This window comes from Adiantum capillus-veneris, unplaced genomic scaffold (assembly GCF_014529385.1).
Source record: "Adiantum capillus-veneris isolate H3 unplaced genomic scaffold, ASM1452938v2 Hic_scaffold_831, whole genome shotgun sequence".
NCBI classification, from domain to species: domain Eukaryota; kingdom Viridiplantae; phylum Streptophyta; class Polypodiopsida; order Polypodiales; family Pteridaceae; genus Adiantum; species Adiantum capillus-veneris.
The window spans coordinates 23,976-46,690 of NW_028221810.1; the positions used below are offsets into that span (position 1 = coordinate 23,976).

The following is a 22,715-nucleotide window of genomic DNA, read 5'->3' on the forward strand; positions in this document are numbered from 1 at the left end:
ACCCACAACCTCCTCTAGAGACTCTCTTGTTAATCTCTCAATGGTGAATCAAAGCATGATTGAAAGTTCACGTCATGAATCATGTCACGTGTTTTTTGAGGTGCGGGGGGGGGGGGGGGGGGGGGGGGGGTTGTCATATATGGCCCTCCATAAGTCCTCTATATGACACCCATGACATGATAGAGTGGGAAGTTGGCTGAAAAAGTCAATCAACAGAGTGCCGTGTCGAGGCACAAAAAGAGTGCAAGTGTCAAGATACCAGGCAGCCTAGCCAACACACGTCTGGGGTTACACAAGGGATTGACACAGCCATGCTTGAGAAAACTACCTTTCATATGGCCAGTCACAGCCACAAAACAGCTCCCACTCCCTATAATCTGCCTATGGGAGATACCGGAGCACTGATAGCACCTTTTAGGAGGATTCATTGTTAACCCTTGCTGCCCCACAGGCTTCTTACAATGGTGCATGATTGTCATAAACCTCAACTCGCTGCACTTTTTGGTTTTGGGCATTGCATTTCTTGCTTCTCTCTAATAATACGATCAATAATATCAACAACGATTGCAATGATGAATACTACACTTCATTCTTGACTTGTGGGAAGCTTGTTTTGTTTTGGGTGGACACTACAATTTTCTTATCTTCATAATTAGAGCTAGTAGTCTTGCTATACGTACTTGTTCGGCTCACCTATATGCAAAAGTGGCATGTTTACAAAGATGACGGGCTCCTAGAACGTGCCCCTTTGAAAATTATGGAATTCACTATTCACTAGGTCCAGGTTGGTGGAGAAGGCTGTTCAGCTGAGCCTGGATTTGAGCTATGCATGTAGCACTATTGCTAATAAGCTCATTAACACTTTGTTGCTTGGGGATTAAGCATAAAAGAGGAAGGTGATCGATGTCTATAGGATCTTCATGACTATCTAAAACTACATGTGTTAGTCCCTCGCCAGGATCCACTCTGCAACAAGACATGACACAAGCCAAATGCACACATAACAAGCATATAAGCGGACATCAGACTCACTTCCCAGCCATAGAGCCAATGTGGGCTCACCCCCCAAACCTAGGAGCCTGCAGCCAACGGGCTAAGAGCTAACATCAGGTGTTAACAAAATTTGACTTGAGGCAAGTGTTTGATATGAGAAGTTATTATAGCTGGTTTGCACTGCCTCCATGCAGATTCAAATCGCTATTTGAAATTAATTTTTTCATTTTCAGTTGCTAGTGGACAGTATAATCCTGTTCATTGTGCCTTCTTATGAGCACTTTTAAGATAATAATTTTCGGACTTAACGCTCTTGCCTCTTTGTTAACATAGGGATCTTTTAAAACAGGAGGAGATATTTTCCTGTATTATAACTATGCTCGCATGTATCCTGTGTGAGCCTCATCCAGATTATCCTGGTTTGCAGTTATTTACATTCAAGGCCTAAGGATGAATCTGTTTCAATGTCAAAGTTTTGTATGGCTGCTAAAATGCTACCAAGCTGTATGCTGACATAGTTTTACCTTCATTTTTTTGTGCAGCTGCTGTTGCCTATGAGCCTTCCAAGCCCTTGCAGATTGAAAATATCCAAGTCGCACCTCCAAATGTAGGTGTTCTTTGTTCACTGAATGAAAATGCAAGGTGAAAAGTGTCCTTTTTTTAATGACAGCGCTTAGTGCATTTGTGGTCTTCTTTACTGGAGTCTGGCTGAAGCATGCAACATGAAGAAATCTTGTTTCTTTTGTACTATTGGCGCTTTCTCGTGTTGACAATATGTTTGTCTGATGTCTCACTACAAGGACATTTAGTTGAGGCTTTCTTTCCTTCATCTAAGACCTTTATGAATGCAACAATCATCTCTATAAACTGATCTGTTTGCAGAGTGGTGAAGTTCGTGTAAAGATTGTAAATACGGCTTTGTGTCACACCGACTTTTACACTTTAAGTGGTAAGGTACTTCACTATACTATGAAGCATGGTTTTTGTGGAAGTCTTGTGGTATGTATTTGAATAATTTATCAGTTTATGACTTTTCATGAAACCACGGTGTATCTAATGTATTGAGCACATTGATGGTTGTGCATGTAGGATCCGGAGGGCCTATTCCCATGTATTTTGGGGCATGAAGCTGCTGGGTACGTGATAGACACTTAAAAACCAGTTTAGTAAACTGTAAATTTGCATGCAGTATTTGTGGGTTAACCTATCTTTCTCTGACTCTTCTCAGCATATGCAAGTAAAAATTAACTCAACTTATGAAGGTAGGGTGTGTCTTTGTATGTGTGTGGGTTCACACATGCGTGCGCGTGTCTGTGTGTGGACATTTGGTCTCTCTCTCTCTCTCTCTCTCTCTCTCTCTCTCTCTCTCTCTTTCTGTAATGTGCAATCATATTGTTTACCAAAAGGAAATGTACATGGTCAAATGACCAATCAAACGACTGTGTGCAAAGGTGGTTTGCCACATTCGACAGTTTTAGGTCGAAAAGTCAAGTTTAGATTACATTTTTTGCATGTACTTGGTGAACGGTTTGACACTCCGTCACATTGTTCATGTGCATTCCATGCGCAATCGTTTACGAAGCATAGTCTTTTCCCAGTCACTTGACAAGTAACATATGTGCCTATGATATTGTGTTTGAAGTGTTTCAGGTATATTCCTTCGACCCAGCTACATGGACACACATATGTTCCATGGTTTGCGTTGTGCCATTGGTCAGATACGCACATCCTCACATCATCTCGAGATTGAGACTGGCAGATTCAAAGGGATACCAGCAGACAACAGGTTATGCCGCTTATGCAAGATAGAGCAAGAGACAGAGTTACATTACATATGTCATTACACAGTGTACTATGAGATACGGGGCCGTGGAAAAGAGTCGGAGATAGAGTTACATTACATATGTCATTGCACAGTGTACTATGAGATACGGGGCCATTTCCACTGCCTATTTAGAGAGGGTTTTGGTCCTTTATCTAGGGTCATGAGTTATGAGGATCAGAAATGTCTTGGACTAAATCTACTTGAGTTACACAAACATAGAGACACTTTATTGGGAAGAGCCACCACCGTAGAGCTTGGCCCAGAGCTACGGAGATCCAAACGACCACGACTGAGGAGAGGAGCTACACAACATAGACGGAGACTACAACAGAGGATTCGAGTTATACTCCCATAATGCAGATGAGGATGGATCCTTACCATTTCTCCACCCCCCATTCTGTCATTGTTTCACATTCACATAGTTCCAGCTTGTAGCAATAGTGTTTTTGTTCTAGTTTCTTTTGTACCCAGACATGGTATCAGATTCACTATTTTGTAACAAATTGGTCTCATAGGTCATTTTGGCCTTTTGAAGACGTTAATATAACATTTCATTGCATCTCTCTCTCTCTCTCTCTCTCTCTCTCTCTCTCTCTCTCTACAGTTAGCCATGCAGGGAGATACAGCATGCTGGTATGGGGAGATGACATCATGGTTTCAGGCGCATGGGTTCAACATTGACAAGTTGCCACCCCTCCAGTACTCACTGGATGCACCATCTCTCACTCTTACACAATGCGAGATCACCATGCTCATCCGCCAGGACTTGACTCAGCTAGACACCAGGAAGACATGGATACAGCCAGCACAAGAGCTGGGCACAAAGATGGCTTTCTACAAAGAGCATCTTCTCGCTTACAGAGGATGGTTTTGTGACGAGATCTAGATACATGGACACCCACCTTTAGGACATGCCCCTTGTGTGATCTGGAGCCTGAGACAGAGTTGCACTATACATGCCGTTGCCCCGTCTACTCCGAGATACGAGGCCGCTTACATTGCTTGTTTAGAGAAGCTTTTGGACCACTCTCCAGAGTCATGGGGTACGAGCGTAAGAGATGCCTGGGTTTGTTCCTGCTCGAGCTGCGCAGACACAGAGATAGCCTGATGAGAGGAGAGGCTAGCCAGTCTCAGAGACGGATCACAGATTTCTTTAGAGCAGACACTAGGCAGCCGGAGGAGCTACTCCCACAACAAAGCTCATATTCGTCTCGCACCAGAGGCACACTGATCGACCGAACGATTGAGCTGGGGAGATCCAGACAGACGCCCACGACTGCGGAAGACTACACAACATCGACGGAGGCTGCATCAAAAGATTTGGATCACTTTGGCCAAACATGCACGACGCCCGGTCAAACTACTGACCATGGAGGAGATTGATGAGATCCGCCAACGACCAATGCTGGATCTCTTGTGATTTAGCTATTTAGCTATCCCAGCCAGCTGCTTACTTTGCTTAGTTCACATCGAGCAGCTGAAGATTCAATAGTATTTTTGTTTTGTTTTGTTGTTAGTTAGTTTATTTTGTTACTTTGACTTTGTATTAGATCCACCACATCGTAACTTTCTGGTCTCATAGGTCACTTTGGCCTTTTGAAGACGTTAATATAACATTTCATTTCTCTCTCTCTCTCTCTCTCTCTCTCTCTCTCTCTCTCTCTCTCTCTCTCCCTCTCTCTCTCTCTCTCTCTCTCTCTCTCTCTCTCTCTCTCTCTCACGTCAAGTTCAATGATTTTGCAGTTTCTGCTCGTGTGTTGCTATTGATTTCTCGCTTGGAGTGTTCAAGCCTATAACAAGCTTCATTATCTTTTCAGCTTCCCGTATCCTTTTGCAACACTACATTTCCTTCAAGGATACGACTTGAAAGCAAATCAAGGGGATTGCAATGGGCTTCAATGTTATAGTGGTGTACTCTGCATTTTTCTTTGCCATAATTCCTATAGAGAACCCTCAGAAGAACCCATCACAATTATTCCCTCTACCTTGGACTATTTCGTCATCGTCCTTGACATCAAGGGGCTCTATTTTTTAACATTGAGCTTGTTGACTCCAAATGCTACCAAAACCATTGTAATTGATATACCTACCCACCTCACCTCTCAAAACGTGGCCTTTATTAGAGCGGAATTAAAGAGATACATAATTAGAGAGAGCTCATTGGAGAGTTACCTCGAATTTCGAAGTCTCTTTTTTAGTAGAATTAGAGTGCAGGGTTATCCAAGATCTTTTCTCCTCAAAATTTTCCACTCCATGTTCTGTCAAGAGAAGGAATCCCTCTTGACCTCCAAAACCTTCATAGCAAAGGCTCCCTCCATTGTCATGAAACTCCTTTTTTCACCTGAAACTAAGAGAATTGATCCCTCCATGGAAATTAAAAACCTCATTGCACATGCACGCTAGAAACTTCCTTATCCTCTCCACCCTTCCTAGACCTACCATTTGTTGGATCAAGGGCCATAATTTGCATAGCTTACTTACGTGCTATAATCCATCCTAATGCTTTCCTCGTTCTCACTTCTTGGTTTGTGTTTTCTTGCAAATGACTGTTTCTCTCTCTCGGTCTACTCTTTGATTACCTTGGAGCATCCATGGCAACTCTTACCTTTCCATTATGGGCCTTCTCTCTCTCTCTCTCTCTCTCTCTCTCTCTCTCTCTCCCTCCTTTTTTGACTTCTAAAGGATGTTTTGTCTCTCTCTTACTTGCACTGAATGTATTGTAACTTTTCAAGCAAGATTAGAAACAAACAATGGAAAGGAAATCTTGTAATATTTGAACCATCCCCCCTCCCCCCCAAAGTGCCCTATACGTACAGCTTCACATCCATCAAAGTCACAGCTACATCCCCTCATCCCTCATCTTTCATACCCATGTATACGCACCCTTGTGTGAGTCTATTTTATTTTGTAGCATGTTTAATTTAAATAGTTTTTTTTTCCTAGATACCTAGAGGACACATACATGTACATCGTTCTGTCTCATAGCCGACTTCGGCCTCTAGAAGACGTCAATAAAGCTCTCTCCCTCTCTATATCCCCCCACCCAAAAAAAAAAAACATTTCTTCCTCAGGTATCTACTCTCTATATATCTGTGTGATCCCTCTTCTCTACTATTACCTTGTATTTGTGAATGGCATTGCAATTGTTCTCTTGTGGCAGAGGATTCTACAGGGGGTTGAGGTGTCCACCAGATTGGAGGCTAGTCTGTGTCATCGCCACATCTCCCGCTGCCTTTTCTGACAATATCTGCCTTCAAGACATCGTGTAGTTGCGACTCTCCAGAGTTTATGAATCTGGGAGGGATGGCCAATATATCAGCTATAACCAGCCTGTACACAGTAAAGGGCGGTACCAAATCTACAACCTGTTAATTACACACAGAGTACTGATGGAAAAGAGAGAGACTCAACACTTGCGTCCAGCGGCTAGAATGCCGTGCGCAACGATGACTGACACCCTGTTGGCCCCAAAAATTGGCGCCCCTTGCGCTATTTCTTTATTTGATTGAGAAGAGGAATCCCCTAGCAACTTTACAAGCTGTCCAAACCTGTCTAGGGCTGTAATTTCAGAATTTGGCCCAATTTCGACAGCATAATGGCAGTATAATGTGTATAGACCAAAAACACAAGTCCGGGGTGACTTCCCATGCGATTCTGGAGCTTTTCTGTGGGCTGGTGAGAGAACGCACAGCGCTGTTTCTCACTGTTACAGCCCCTAAAAAGTTCCCAAACACCTGTACAACCACACTCTAGCTTCCCCGAAGCTTCTGTGAAGTTCTGGTGCACTTTAGGAGCAAAACCCAAAACCTGCAATTTTACACAGCAGGCTGTATTTCTCTTTTTCAGACAGAGCTAACGCATCAACACGCTCCCCAAGACCTCCCGCACGCAATGGGACAGTTGTCCTATGATTTGGAGGAGTTTTCACGCGAGAAAACTTTCCAAATCCGCGTTCCTTCGCGATGGGGCTAGGCGTACCTGTGGGGAATTAGCAATTAGCTAATTTGGTTCCTGTTCAGAAGGCTCTTGCCTTAGCAAACGCGCATAAAATCCACACGATTGTACATGATCATCTAAATAGCCCAACTAGCGGGACATTACGATATGTGCAAAGGGGAGAGAGAGACGCGCGAGAGCAAATCGTCGCGCTATATAGAGCAAAGGAGAAGGCAAGCTTTCCATTAAAGCTGTAAATCTGCACCCGCTACTCACACACACACACACACACTGTAGATTCACTTGTGCAAACATCAGCCTCCTCTCTCAAATTGGGCAGCCCCTCTTCATGTTGGATCTGACAAATTCACCAGCAGCTGCCATGTGTCCAGTTTGCCCCTTTTGAGTTAATTTTCTAGTTCCCACTAACTTATAAAGTTATAAGTGACTTGCTGAGTGGCCCTAATTCCGTTTGGCGCACACAAACTTCCATACTCATTAGAATTCAGTGCTAATTGGCCCGACCAGTCCCAGACTGACCGACCTAGACTCTCGATGTGAGAAACCCGTTCGGCCGCAGCCGTTTCACACTGGCCATGCAATGTCCACTTGCACCTTTTCAAGGGTTCCGGGGAAAACAAGTAAGAAATAAAATAAATAAATATATGTAGTACATATTTAGAGAGAGCAACAGGAAAAATACACCTCCTGGTGACACACCCCATCCTTGAAATACTGCAAGCGACCTCGCTTGCATGCCAATAATACATGCTGTTATCTCTTGATAACACATATATTCTATGATGGGAATCCAAGATATATATGCTTCCGGAAATGTAGCGTTGGACGATTAAACAATCCCACCACATATATATCAAGCATAGAAGTCTTCTAGTGTACTCTCAAGCAAAAACTTCTCTAGCCAAATTCTGTATGGAAAGAGTAGATACAATTGCTTAACTACTCTTTTGAGCATCATGAACCATGCTCTCACATTGCGCCATAGAGCTACATCAAGTCACTGTGGGTTCCATTTGAAAGGCTTCAAGATATAGTTGCAATAGTTGAGGTGAATCAACCAATTCAGACTCTTCCGTCCATTTAGCATCCAGTGATGGATAGTTCTTGAACTTCACCAAGTAGCGTCTTGCAACCTTTCCTCTAACCTTTCCTTATGTGCCAATATCTGTTTAGGAACAAGAATCTCATCCAATTCTTCCACTTCGGGCTGTTCCTCGTCAGGCATATTCTCTGGCACATCACCAACAAAGGGCCTTAGAAGGCTGACATGAAAAGTATTATGTATTTTCCAGCCTTCTGGTAGCTTCAACCTGTAAGCTACATCACTGACCTTTTCTGAAATCTGAAAAGGACCATAATATCACATACTGAGCTTAGGAAACAAACGTTCCTTGCCTTTCCTTTTCCTTAACCTGGCCTTTTCAAAGCACAAAAGCACCCAATCACCAAGTGAAAATACAAGTTCACCAGGTGACGATCAGCAACTTTCTTTTGCTTACCCCGAGTCTTCTCAAGAGCAATCTTTATCTTCCTGTATGTTTCATCCATATCTTGCACATACTTGTTTGCCTCAAATATCTTGTCCTTAGTCTACAAAATAGGCGGGACTTTCTTCCCTCCTTCCACTATCTCAAATGGTGCCTTACCTGTTGACGTATGCACCGTGTTATTATAAGCATATTCAACCAATGGAAGATGGTGTTCCCAAGTTGCCTTGTGCTTTGACACATAACATTTGAGCAGATCTAGGACAATAGAATTTGCCTCTTCTGAGTGTCCATCAGTTTGTGGATGAAACGAAGAAGAGAACTTTAGCGTAGTGCCCATGTTCTCAAACAATGCCTTCCAGAAAAGACTCGTCATACGTGGATCCTTGTTACTGACAATTGATTGAGGCATCCCTTGATACTTAAGGATATTACTCATGAATATCTTGATCATGTGTTCTGGCTTTATCTTCTTCCTAATAGGAATGAAATGGGCCTTACTGAACCTACAAATGATAGTCCAAATCCCATCATTGCCTGTTTGCGTCCTTGGAAGATCAAAGATAAAAGTCCATTGCTATGCTTTCCCATGGCCTATCAGGGATCGGAAATGGCTACAACAATCCCAGTTTCTTTTGCCTATCAAATTTGACTTTTTGGCAAACTAACATGATTTTACAAATGGGTCAACATCTTGACGCAAAGCTTGCCAATTGAAGAATGCCTCAACCCCTTTCATTGTCGCATCAATTCCACGATGCCCAATTACTAACCTTTGGCCGTACAATCATGTCATCAAAGAAGGTACCCACGAAGTTTCTATGTGGTCTAAAAATTATGTCCATCATTCTATTAAATGTGGCAGGAGCATTTGCGAGACCAAATAGCATAACAAGAAACTCATCGAGACCAAATGTTGTCCTGAACGCAGTCTTATGGACATCTTCTAGCCTAATGCATATCTGGTGGTACCCACTCTTTAGATCTATCCTTGTAAACAATGATGCTCCCTCAAGCTGGTCAAGGATGTCATCTATCCTCGGTATGGGGAACCTATTCTTGATGGTATTTTTATTCAAGGCGCGATAGTCAATGCACATGCGCCATGAACCATCCTTCTTTTGCACTAGGAGTACAGGCGAACAAAAAGGGGATGAACTGAGCTGAATCAGCCCCTTCTCTAAAAGCTCGTTGACCTGACTCATAATCTCTTTCTGTTGGGCTGCACTAACCCTGTATGGTGGTCTATTCGGTGGACTAGAACCTGGCACAAGATCTATGGTATGATCCTTAGGTCTCTCTGGAGGTAACTCCCATTGGGCAAAGAGTCCGAAAAACAATCACCAAAACCACTCAAAAAAGTTGACCTATCTTTATCTAAAGTAGACAAATTAGATACAACTTCAGGTACTTCTTTTGCAGAGATCAAGTATGCAGAAAGATGATTCTTTATTACAGATGAAATAGTAGAAGCAGAAACAACTGGAACAGACTCGCCTTTAAGCTTTACATCAAGGACATGAGTCTTTCCTCTATGTACAAGGGTAATTTTTTTGTTGTAAGTATCCACCATGGTTTGCAACCTGTAACACCATGGGATACCCAATAACACATCACAGCCCTCAAGTGGCATAATATGGAATTCTTCCGCATCCACATAACTCTGAATGTGCAGACGGAGCTTCCCCAAAATGGGAGTAACAGGCTCTGAATGACCTGGGCATGCCAAACCTGCCTCACCTGTCATACCCATCTCCTCTGCACGAATGCCCAACTTTGATGCCAATTTTGGTGATATGAAATTTGCACGGGCTCCTGGATCAAAGAAAACGAGCACTGTTTGGTCTCTAACTTTGCCCCATGCTCTGCACAATTCTGTGGCATCTATGTTTGGTTGATCACCAACCAAATCTTGGACAAGTTCTGCACTTGGCTTTGGCTTCTTCCCTTTATGGTCTGACGTGTCATCCTTATCCTGTGACTTACTTTGCGGACATTCATTAGCAAGACGTCCCTTCTCTTCACAAATGTAGTATTTCTTGGCCTCTCTAAGAGCTTTCCTCTCCTCAAATGTCTTTCCAGAAAAATGCCTTTTCTTCCCTTGGCTTTGCACAGAAGAAGCTTTAAACTGCCTTTGTCCTCCGAAAGGCTTTTTCTTGAAAGGTGGTACAGTGAGAGTTGTTGTGACATTGCCCTTCGCTGAAAATTGCTTGCCCTGGGACTCCTTGTTGCTGCCTTTAAATACACTGAATTTACCCTGCCACAAGTTATTGGCCACTGTCGCATTCTCAATCAACTGCATAATGTTGATGACATTGGTCTTCGTACAGTAGTCCCTGATTTCTTTTGGCAATCCACAACAGTACCTTTCAATCTCTTCTATCAATGGTACAAACCTATAAGAGCTTATGGGTAACAAGGCAAAATTTCTGATTGTACTCTTCCAGATTTGCACAATTTGACGCATTCAAATCATACCATGCCGTGATCACATCCACCTCGAAAGTGTTTGTGAGCCACGCAGGAGCAAATATCTATTTAAACTGAACCCATGTTGTAGGTGCTTGGCCCTGATTTAACAATGTGGTCCACCATCTCAACGCATTACCCTTCAAAAAGGTGGCAGCCTTGCGTATCTTGGAAGACTCTGTGAAGTTTCCTCCTTCATATGCCGCATTAAATTGCTGTATGAAGGTCAAGGCCTTCATTTTGTCCTGTGTGCCATTAAAAGTGTCAAACTTCACGGCTGCCCCGCCTTCCTTGTATTCCTTTGGCTGGCTCGTAGTAACCACATTATCATCAACAGGTGCTTTAAGAAGTGGTACTTCTTGGTTAAGCATTCCAGCACTCATATCACCTGTTTTACCAAGGTTCTGAGCATTTTGCTGTAAAAAACCAGCCATGCCAAAATGAGTTCCAAGCATCCCAAAATTGCCATAGGCACCCTGAAAACCTGGTTGAACACCTATGTTCCCGTACATAGGGTTAACCGCACCTGGTTGCATTGCCCCAAACACATTTCCTGGTATGTATCCTTGTAAACCTGTGGATGGTCCAGCCATAGCCTGAAACACTGAACCACCACCAAAGTAACCAGGATATGAAGTAAAGGTGGAATGGTCTGTCGAACGGCTTGTTCATTATTGCCTTGACCATTCACATCCTCATGTCCAGATACCACATGTTCTTTTGGACCTGTAGACACATTGGGTGTCTTCACCACCTGCTGCTGCTCTTCCACAGGAGCCTTTCCATGAGTGTCATGAGACCCCTCTGCATGTGATCCCTCTTTTTCAGGTGGTAGGGGAGAGACATCTCGTTTAGGAGCCTGTAAGTACTTCTGTAACTTCAGATTCTGAGCCATTCGCTCGAAGATATCCATGATCTTCATAAATCGAGCTTTGAACAAAAGATCCTCATCCTCCGGCTCCATGGATCGCTTCCCTTTGTCAACAACCCTTTGCTCCTCTTGCCCACTGTAAGAGGATGCTTCCTTTTCAGAACCTTCGTCTCTCCTTTCTGCCATAGTGCTTAACTCTGTATCCTTTCACCCACAACAATCCACGGCGCAGTCGTTGAGGAAAAAGTGTCTTATCCCATCGATGGAACCATATAACCGGCTTGTACATAGTAAAGGGCGGTACCAAATCTACAACCTGTTAATTACACATTGGAAAAGAGAGAGACTCAACACTAGCGTCCAACGGCTAGAATGCCGTGCGCAACGATGACCGACATCCTGTTGGCCCCAAAAATTTGCGCCCCTTGCGGTATTTCTTTATTTGATTGAGATGGGAAATCCCCAAGCAACTTCGCAAGCTGTTCAAACCTGTCTAGGGCTGAAATTTCAGAATTTGGCCCAATTTCGACAGCATAGCGGCAGTATAACTTTTATAGACCAAAAACACAAGTCCGGGGTGACTTCCCATGCGATTCTGGAGCTTTTCTGTAGGCTGGCGAGAAAACGCAGAGCACTGTTTTTCACTGTTACAGCCTCTAAAAAGTTCCCGAACGCCTGTACAACCACACTCTAGCTTCCCCGAAGCTTCTATGAAGTTCTGGTGCACTTTAGGAGCAAAACCCAAAACTTGCAATTTTACACAGCAGGCTGTATTTCTCTGTTTTGGGTTGTTTCGGACGGAGCTAACACATCAACACGCTCCCCAAGACCTCCCGCACGCAATGGGACAGTTGTCCTGTGATTTGGAGGAGTTTTCACGCGAGAAAACTCTCCAAATCCGCGTTCCTTCGCGATGGGGCTGTGCGTACCTGTGGGGGATTAGCAATTAGCTAATCCGGCTCCTGTTCAGAAGGCTCTTGCCTTAGCAAACGTGCATAAAACCCACACGACTGTACATGATCGTCTGAATAGCCCAACTAGTGGGGCATTACGATATGTGCGAAGGGGAGAGAGAGATGCGCGAGAGCAAATCGTCGCGCTACATAGAGCAAAGGAGAAGGTAAGCTTTCCATTAAAGCTGTAAACCTGCACCCACTACTCACACACACACACACACACACTGTAGATTCACTTGTGCAAAAATCAGCGTCCTCTCTCAAATTGGGCGCCCCCTCTTCATGCTGGATCTGGCAAATTCCCGAGAAGCCGCCATGTGTCCAGTTTGCCCCTTTTGAGTTAATTTTCTAGTTCCCACTGACTTATAAAGTTATAAGTGACTTGCCAAGTGGCCCTTATTCCATCTGGCGCACACAAACTTCCATACTCATCAGAATTCAGTGCTTATTGGCCCGACTAGTCCCAGACTGACCGACCTAGACTCCCGATGTGAGAAACCCGTTCGGCCGCAGTCGTTTCACACTGGCCATGCAATGTCCACTTGCACCTTTTCAAGGGTTCCGGGGGAAACAAGTAAGAAATAAAATAATTAAATATATGTAGTAAGAAAGCAACAGGAAAAATACACCTCCAGGTGACATCAGCTGTCCTAGGACCTAGGGAAATGGTCATGGCCTTCCTGGCAGGATCTAAGCTCTCATTTATCCTGTGTTGAGTATGCAATGCGGGTTGATATTTTGCTACATTGCAGTGTATTCAGCCCACCCTCTTGTGTGCCTGGCTACATGGCGAATTATTTCATGCACTCGTCTTGGCTTTTTGGAGTCACATTTGAGAGGGCGCATGTTCCTTGGTGAGTGGTCTACTTTATGTGGATGGTTGCACAAGCTGGCCTTGGAGTTAGCAGTCGGGCTATGAGAATGTCATGTCGCACCTAGTAGCAGTGTCATTGGCTAGTGTGGAGTTAAAACATTGCCTTTGGTGCTGTCTGCAAGCACACATGGTTTTGGTGTCCTGCTTGGGTTTTTCCAACTAGAGTGGCTCTTCAAGCTAGAGATCCCCCTTTGTTTTGGATCCCCATCTTATATTTGAAGGGGAGATGTGGACCCGTTCTTCCCGCTGGCACCATCTGAGCACTTCCAGGGTTTATTTAATTTGCTTCTGACATACACAGCAGCCCACAGATCTGATCTTCCTCTCGTAATACTAATGCTTCATGTTGCATTTGGAAGGGTGGCTGTGTGCATGTTTGTGTTTAAATCCTTCCTCCACTGCAGACATGCTGGCTATGATTTGGTCGGGGCAGCTGACCCACACTCTGCAGCATCTGATGAATCTGCAGACAGGCTGGCTATGATTTGGTTGGAGGAGCTGACCCATACTGTGCAGCATCTGTAAGCTCTCTGATGGCAGCTAACTAGGGGTGTTTCAGTTTCTCTCATCATGGAAGCGGACTACCATATTTTTTAGACTAGTCATAGAGAGATTGGAGTGCCATTACTTTCAACCTGATTGGTCCATAGCAATCCGGAACGGGAAATTGGCATGGGAATGGGGAACGGGGACCTGAAAATAGCCATTCCCTGTAACTAACTTCATATCAGACTCTTCTTTAGGCATAACAGTACTTTCGATGCACATCCCTCAGCTTGGTTGTGTTCCTTAGTCTTAGGCTAACCTCCTAGAGGACTTTATTGGACATTATAATAGGGCTCTTTCTTCCTCAAAAGAAAGGAAAGAAGTCGAATTATTTACTTTGATTATGCGTTATCACAAATGGAAAGCTCACTCCCTCTTGTCTCAGCTCATATGCAGAAACCCATTGTGCTCATGTTTTAGTAAAGTGACCCCTGATGTCAATGTAAGTGATTGATTGCTCGGACTCTTTGACCATTTTTTGTTTAAAAACAGTATCAATACTTAATTCAGGGCTTGCTTAGCAGGATTATCGAGAGTGTTGGAGATGGTGTAACAGAACTGAAGCCAGGTGATCATGTTATTCCATGCTACCAAGCAGAGTGCAGGGAGTGCAGAGCTTGTACATCTGGAAAGACAAATCTATGCGGGAAAGTAAGATCAGCTACTGGTGTCGGAGTCATGTTATCAGATAAGACCTCTAGGTTCTCTTTGAATGGTGCACCGATCTATCATTTCATGGGAACATCAACGTTCAGTGAGTACACAGTAGTGCATGATGTGTCAGTCGCTAAAATCAATCCTGCAGCTCCTTTGGACAAAGTGTGCCTTCTGGGCTGTGGCATTCCCACAGGACTAGGCGCAGTTTTCAAACGCCGCTAAGGTGGAGGCTGGCTCAACAGTTGCAGTTTTTGGCTTGGGTACTGTTGGTCTTGCGGTAGGGCTCTGGTCAATGCAGCTCTTATGTACTGCTCAAAAGGAATTGGTCGGCAAGGTGGTGCATATTTGTGCAGGTTTGTGAAGGAGCCAAAAAGGCTGGAGCAACGAGGATCATTGGAATAGACACAAATGCATCAAAATATGAAGTTGGTAATTTCCAAGAGCCTAGCCTGAAGTTCACAAAGTTCATGCAGACTTAAAACTAGCTCAAAACGCATTTGGCAAACCCCCTCCCCCCCCCCCAATCCCCCCCAACCACCTCTATGAGACTCATTGTATTTTAGCCTTGTGTGTGTATGTCTTCTATAACATCATAGGGCCAGGTCCTAGTCCACTGATAATAACCTCTCTTTGGCTCTTATAGTTTGTTTACTGGAGAATGTGAAGTGAAGTCAACATGATGTTAACTTATGAATATTCAGGCTTCCCTAGCATTCTACAACTTAGTGCTCTCATAGAATTTTATTTCAGTTTCTGTGTTAACTTTTAATGTATTCATGCCTTACGGTCTTATTGGTTTTGAAGAGTTTCAAGCTTTGTATGTATGTACCAAAAGTGCCTCGATTTGGTGTATCATGGAAGTTTTGGTCCAGTGCCATTTTGTCTAGCATATCCTTCTTATATGTAAACATTGCCTGTTGATCTTGTTTGTACGATTCAAAAATTTGAGAAGCTATGATTCACCAAATGTGAATGTAGTTTATTTGTTTTTCTGTCTCTCTTTCCCTGATTTCTGAGCTTGCATCTGTCTAATCTCATGGATCTTATGTCTACTGTAGCAACAACGTTTGGTGCAACAGAGTTTGTAAACCCTAAGGATCATGCTAAACCTATACAAGAGGTGCGATCGCCCGAGTCATATGTGCCAAGTCGTAGTTCAAGATATTAATTCTGAGCTAGCCTTCATGTGCAGGTTCTTGTGGATCTAACAGATGGTGGTGTAGACTACAGCTTTGAGTGCATTGGGAATGTAGCAGTAATGCGTGCAGCACTGGAATCTTGCATCAAAGTATCCTTTTGCTCTTCCAAATCAAAATTTGTTAAAAGTTTTTGTTTGAAAAGCTGTGCCAAACTGCTCAAGTTACTGTTTGGAAAAGTGTCTCAGCTTACAATTGTGCCGCTTGAAAACTCAGTAGTGCTGGTTAGGAGGAAGAGAAAAAGGAAATGTTCCGCCTAAATTTGAGGAATCTAGTGTGTAAAGATCAAGAATAAATGCTCAAATATCTAAAATTGTCTCTCTGGAAAATCATAGAAGGAATTGTGTATGGTTGGGAATATGCATGTATCTAATCCCTTAATACTGAATTCCTGTGGAAATTTTTTACACCAAACTTATATACGACTCCGTATGTGCACAAATAGTTAGATCAGTTCATCCCGTCAATCTGTTTATAATCGCTTAAATATATGCCTCGTACACCTTAATCCTTGTCTCTGTACATAAAGTAAGGTAACCTGTATCCAAATAGATACCATGGCACGGGCATGCACGTACAACTGGGTTTGCTCATTGTGTGTTTTATGGTGTATTGGTTATGCATATGCACAATTTTATGTCTGCACATGTGTGTGTTGCATGGGTGCATTTGGACAGTGAGCATTACCATGTGAATACAAGCAGACATCGGCGAATACCTTGTTGTGGTGTCATTTGTGTGTGCATATCTAGCCTAACAAGCACATGTGGGTGTAGATGCATGGATGTGTTATGTAAGTTTGTAAATGTGGTACAAAACTAAGTTGCTGCACATGTCGAAGGGATGGGGAACATCTGTGATTGTTGGAGTGGCCGCATCAGGCCAGGAGATAAGCACGAGGCCTTTTCAGTTGGTAACTGGGAGAGTGTGGAAAGGAACTGCTTTTGGAGGCTACAAAAGTAGAACCGATGTTCCCAAGCTGGTAGATGCCTACATGAACAAGGTATGGGGTTGAGCTTTTTGAGAGAAAATACAGGCCATATGTTTAGAGGCTATTCTGTTTCTTCTTCCAATGGTCTTTTCAGCCAGCTGATGTTTGCTGTTTGCTTTCAATTGTTGTAATGGTGAACAGGAGATAAAGCTGGATGAGTATGTAACCCACAATTTCAAGCTTGATGACATTAATCATGCTTTTGATCTCCTGGAAGCAGGCAAATGCCTCCGGGCCGTGATTCATATGTAGAAAATAATATTACCTGAGCAAATATTCTCTCAGCAAATTGATATGTAGTTGCCTAAGTGCCATAAGAGTTGTGTCTGCTCTGCACCTTTGTTGATCAGGACAGAAGCATCAACCCAAAGGCTATTGGAGTAGCTTGACTAATCCTAGTCACTCCCTTCAATGTGGCTTGTTTCTAGAGGAGATTATAGTTATGGCATGCATAGGTATGTGCTCGTCCTTAAGTCCTTTTTTTGAATCGACTCACGAGCGCTTGTTTTCAATGTAAGTTGCCCATGCTCTTACCACCTTGTCTCTTACGTAGTCATCTTGTGAGGTCCTTTTTCTTTGACTCGATTCGTGAGCTCTTCCTTGTTTTTTTTTCAATGTAAGTTGCTATTGCTCTTACCACCTTGTCTCTTGTGAGGTCCACCTCTTGACTTTTCTTTTTAGTCACGTACCCTCCCTCATGGACCTTTTAGTTTGCGTCTTCGAAGCATACTCTCGATTGCTTTAGTATGATAATGGAGTTAGCGACGGGAGGTCATGCAAAAAGGGGGGACAGAGCACTGCCAAAACAAGCCAAAATCAAATAGGTGGCATATGCAATATCAAGAATGCAACCGAAAGATTTTCCAAAATTGAGATCCATATAATCATGGACTTTCTCGTGTCTACACAAGGTTGCTAACATTTTGGTCCCTAGTTGTCGAAGAGATGTAGGTAGCAAAGAGGCCTTCCAAGCGAGTGTTGTAAATAATTTTGAGAGGTACTTAACATCAAAATTATTGAGGCATCAATGCGTCTTAGGTGAACACGCTAAAGTTCTCCTAAGCAAATGCAAGCCCTTTCAATAAGATTCACTTCATCATAAAGAATCTATGGCCTTCGACATAAAGTGATTAATGTTCCTTGCATTGCAAGCCTACATGTGGAGATGACATTGAATGTAAGCTATATTGAGAAAGTGAATCACTTGGTATACAATGAAGGTGGAACATGTATTTGACATTCAAGACTAGTCAAAACAGGTAACCAAGATGTCAAACTAAGTGATCAAGAGGAACAATTTAATTGAACCAAGAATGAGAATGCCAACCACAATGGATAAGGAGCAAAGGAAGTGACTTTGCAAAAACAAGTGGCAATCCTAGATATTGACAATGCATCATAACTATATTGACACCCTCGAATGTATTTTTTGAAAACATAATGAGTCACAACATAAGTCTCAACTCACAAAAGACCAGCCATTGGGCATAGAAAAGCTCTGTAAATTGCCTTGTTTGGTGAGTTTACCCTTACATGGCAACCTTGGATGTGTTGCAATGACATAACGTAGTGCACTAGGTGGATGACCTTGACACGTTAAGCATCCCATATTCCAAGACTTGGGAAGCTCTAAAACAAGATGCATCATAATGTACCACCTTTACGAAACGAACATATGAAATCATGAAGTTTAGATCCAAAACCTTGTGTGAATTATCTAACATGATTTTGCATCAAATGTTTGGTGGCTACCATACGATGCTTAAAATACAAATGCGTAATTGAACAAACGATCAACAAAATAAAATCACGTTGTATAGAACCCATTTATGGGACAAGGATAAATCATGAGTATATGCCAAAATGTCATGATAAGTACAAAGGAGAATGAACAAATCGATGTAGTGAATAGTCAATCCGTACTTGACAAATGGTAATTCATATTGATGTGCCTTTAGCAAATACAAACAATCAAAGCAAGCAAAATAATAATGTTGTGTGTGATGCTAACCCATAAAACTAGAAAGATCAATAATTCCAATCCATGCATTTCATGTGAACACGTGCAAACTACCCGACAAATGATCGGTAGTAGTGAAGAAGCATTTCTCCCCCAAGGATGATGCACTAAAAACCTTCCATGACTAGGCTTGAAGAATGGAAGACCCGAGTAGGCACATATACTTTTTGTCATAAATTTGTCCCTTAGTCGGAATTACCATCCGTTCCAACAAGGATCAATATAAGAAACAAATGTCTTAATTCACTGCATTTCTCATGACAAAAGTCGACCAACAAAACATTGATATCCTACAAACATATCCCTTTGTGTAGCAAGAAGATGTTTATTGCACTCTTGGACACACAATCAATGAGGCAACATTTATTTACATTTGTCCAAAAACAAATGCCATTTCCGAAGCACATAATGGATTTCAAAATTAGAATATTTAGAAGTATGTACATGAGGAAAGATAAAAGAAGAGGAGGCAATCCATAGTTCCCTCTATCACCTTGTGAATGTTCATGTACAACAAAAGCGTCACATTATACAAAAACACAAAAAAAGAATGATGGATTTTAAAAATTAGAATATTTAGAAGTATGTACATGAGGAAATATTTTAAAAAAAGGAGGAGGCAATCCATCAAGAATTTGGTTCCCTCTATCAAATGTTCATGCACACAAAAGCATCACATTATGCAGAAACACGGAAAAAATGAGTGATGGATCTTAAGAATTAGAATATTGGAAGTAAATACATGAAAAGGATATCAAGATTTGGTTCCCATTATCACCTTGTGAATGTTCATCACAACAAAAGCATCACATATGCAAAAACATAGGAAAAACGATATTATGCACAAGTTTTTTCCACATCAACAAGCTCTAAAATGAAAATGGTCACCCATCCAAAGCGATAGAATCAATCATGATTGGAGGTGATGATTCCAAGATAAAAGAACGTTTGGGCTTATGCCAACCCTCGTTCCCTTATATTTAGGAACTATTAAGAACTCATTATATGTTAGAAGTGAAAAGTTCAAAAATGTGAAAACATAAATCGGAAGATATAGTACCTTCTGTTTTGAGATGGATGGAATGAAGCGTTTGCAACTAGTTCTTCTAGCTTCTTTAATTGTGGTCATGCGATGCTGATTATTAGCACATGAAGCATGCCTATATGTTACTTGAATGCTTGCCTTGAATTTCAATTTAAGTACCCACACTTCCATTTAACTAATGCCATGCATCAAAGCAAAGTCCCCTTAGGTAGTTTGTATGAAGGCCAACAATTCGCACAATTTGGAATTTTTGGTGATGTCCTCTTCAGGACAGCAAGATGCGAGGCATCCTCCCCATCATCCAAATCTCTCTATGCATATAAACTAGTTCAATTTTTTATTGTTCAAAATAATGTCAAATCTTTAGACTGATGGTAGCATGCCACCAAAATGCCACAAAATGTAAGCATGACTTAATCAGGCATCATGCATATTTGGTGATGTCTACACCTCAAGCCAAGGCCCTAGGAACATGCAAAATGAAATACACAAACAAATCATGATAGAGGTATTGCATAGAACATAGTAGTTGCCTTCATTCTGAATTTGTGACCTCAAGGAGTTACACTTCCATGGAAAAACACAACATTGGTTGCACACCCTTGCAAAAAGTTGCTCCATATGATTCTATGCTATACCCATTCATGACCATTTCTTGCCACATGCCACTTGCATACGAAAACAATCGATGAAAACAATTAAGACCATCACATCCAGGATAGATACCCATTTACTGCAGCCACAAAGAGCACTAGCAATCAAAATTTTGTTTCTTGCATGTCTCACCACCACCACTTCCTAGAGGGTTGAGAGACCAGCAATTACACATACATCTCTTAGGGAAAAGGCACACCATAATTAGCCAAGAAAAAACAAAAATCCTTGCCTGCTGCAAGTCTATAACTGTAACTTTCTGCATTCTGGAGATGCTTGTCAAAACTAATGCTTCACACCATTCTATATGAAGCCAAGACATTTCTAACCTTTCCCAGCTGCATGAGCTTGTCGAATGCTACTCGAGAAGAAACCTAAGGCTGCAAAAACCTAGAATACATGGTCAATGGATGCCATGAATCTATGCCACATGGAACAAGAGAAGTACAGTTGAGAATTCTCACTTCATAGGAACAATTCCAAGAGACCTAAAAGGTCTATCTATTCAACGAGTCTCTTACTCAAGTGCCTACATTTGGCACTAACCCTAATGGAATATAATGTAGCCTTCTCTTTTACTATATAAGCAATTGACTCATTGTCTAAATCTGATCAGAAACGGTGAATTGATGCTTCCTTCCAGCACGACACGTAGGCATACTAGCTTTTGGACCGGCAAGTAAATGGACACAAAAGTAGTGCCTTCTTTGAGAGCAGATTTGGTCAATACATGGTGCTTACTTCCTGGTTAACAAGGTGACAAACTCCCGTCAGCTTCTAAATTACAAAAACAAAAAAGGCAACAAGGAAGTTCCAAATAAAGGAATGAGGAAAATTTCAAGACTTCACATGCAAAGGTAGGTCCGTAAGTAAAAAAATTAATTAAATAATCAGAAGTATGCCAACTCCCTTCTTTGCCAAGGCTTGTTTTAGAAAGCCAAAAAGACAAATCTGTGCAGGCATTGCCTTTGTTTGATCAATATCGTAGCTAAGCAAAGCAAAGGGAATTTGTTATAACCTTACAGACATTAAGAATATGCAATGTGGACAGATGCAGATGCAAATTTATCGGGCAAGATAAAAATAAAATGCCACTATATAAATAATATTAACCTCATGGCATCTTCTTAATAACAGCTCCTCAGCTTTGTTGATCATCGTAATGCCACTAAGAACGCAAGGTTCAGCCTCCTACGGGAATTCCAGTAAAAAATTGGATAATGCCAGGGTACAAAATAATACCCCACAATGCTCCAACAAAAACTTCCAATTTGGTGTGTCCCACTGACTCCTTCAGGGGAATGTGTCGCCAGCCATCTAAATCACCAATCTCTTGCACATTCACATCCCCAGCCTCCACACTCGGAAGTTTCTTTGCCGTCTCAGCAAACTTTTGTGATCTTTGATATGAACTTCCCTTGGTTAGTATGTCATTTATTGTACTATTTTCACTCAAGAGTTGCTCATCTGACATTGGGGCCATTGTTGAGCTTCTCCGTTGGTTCGAATATGAGCCTGATTTCATTGATGCTTCAGCAGGTTGCAGGTCGGCTTGCTGGTTGATGGCCAAAGACTGCTGGTATACAGTGCTGGGCTTCGAATCAGTCCGAACGACGATAGTGTTGATAACTTCTGCTTGCTTCCCAACTGCTCTTCGCACGCCCTGATCAGCAGCAAACACTTTCAGCCATTCATACCAAGTCCACAAAAAACCACATATATATACATACATACACGTATGTGTGTGTGGTTGTGTACATGTGTGCAGAGATATCATATATTCATATATATATATATATATATATATATATAATATATAGAGAGAGAGAGAGAGAGAGAGAGAGAAATGAAATGAAATGTTATATTAACGTCTTCAAAAGGCCAGGATGACCTATGAGACCAAACTGATACAAAAGTGGTGAATCTGTTACAATGTCTGGGTACCTTAGTACTAAAGTACTAAGTGTGAAAAGTGTGAAAGTGTGAAAATAAATGTGAAAACTAAATACAAAGTATTAAATAAACTTCTTAGGAGCATTCTGGGTGTCTGGCTAGAATGCTTCTAATCCTTTGTTGTAGTCTCCTCCGATGAAGTGTGCTTTTGCATCTCGGTCGTGGTCGTCTCGATTTCCTAAGCTCAATCGCCCTGTCAATGAGGGTGCCTTTGGTATGAA

General features: G+C 42.2%; 2 pseudogenes; one reads left to right on the forward strand and one right to left on the reverse strand.

Moving 5' to 3' along the window:
- Positions 1-1,354: 1,354 nt before the first annotated feature.
- LOC147416548 (alcohol dehydrogenase class-3-like) lies at positions 1,355-17,358 on the forward strand (annotated as a pseudogene).
- Positions 17,359-21,401: 4,043 nt separating this feature from the next.
- LOC147416549 (uncharacterized) lies at positions 21,402-22,289 on the reverse strand (annotated as a pseudogene).
- Between the last annotated feature and the right edge of the window lie 426 nt (positions 22,290-22,715).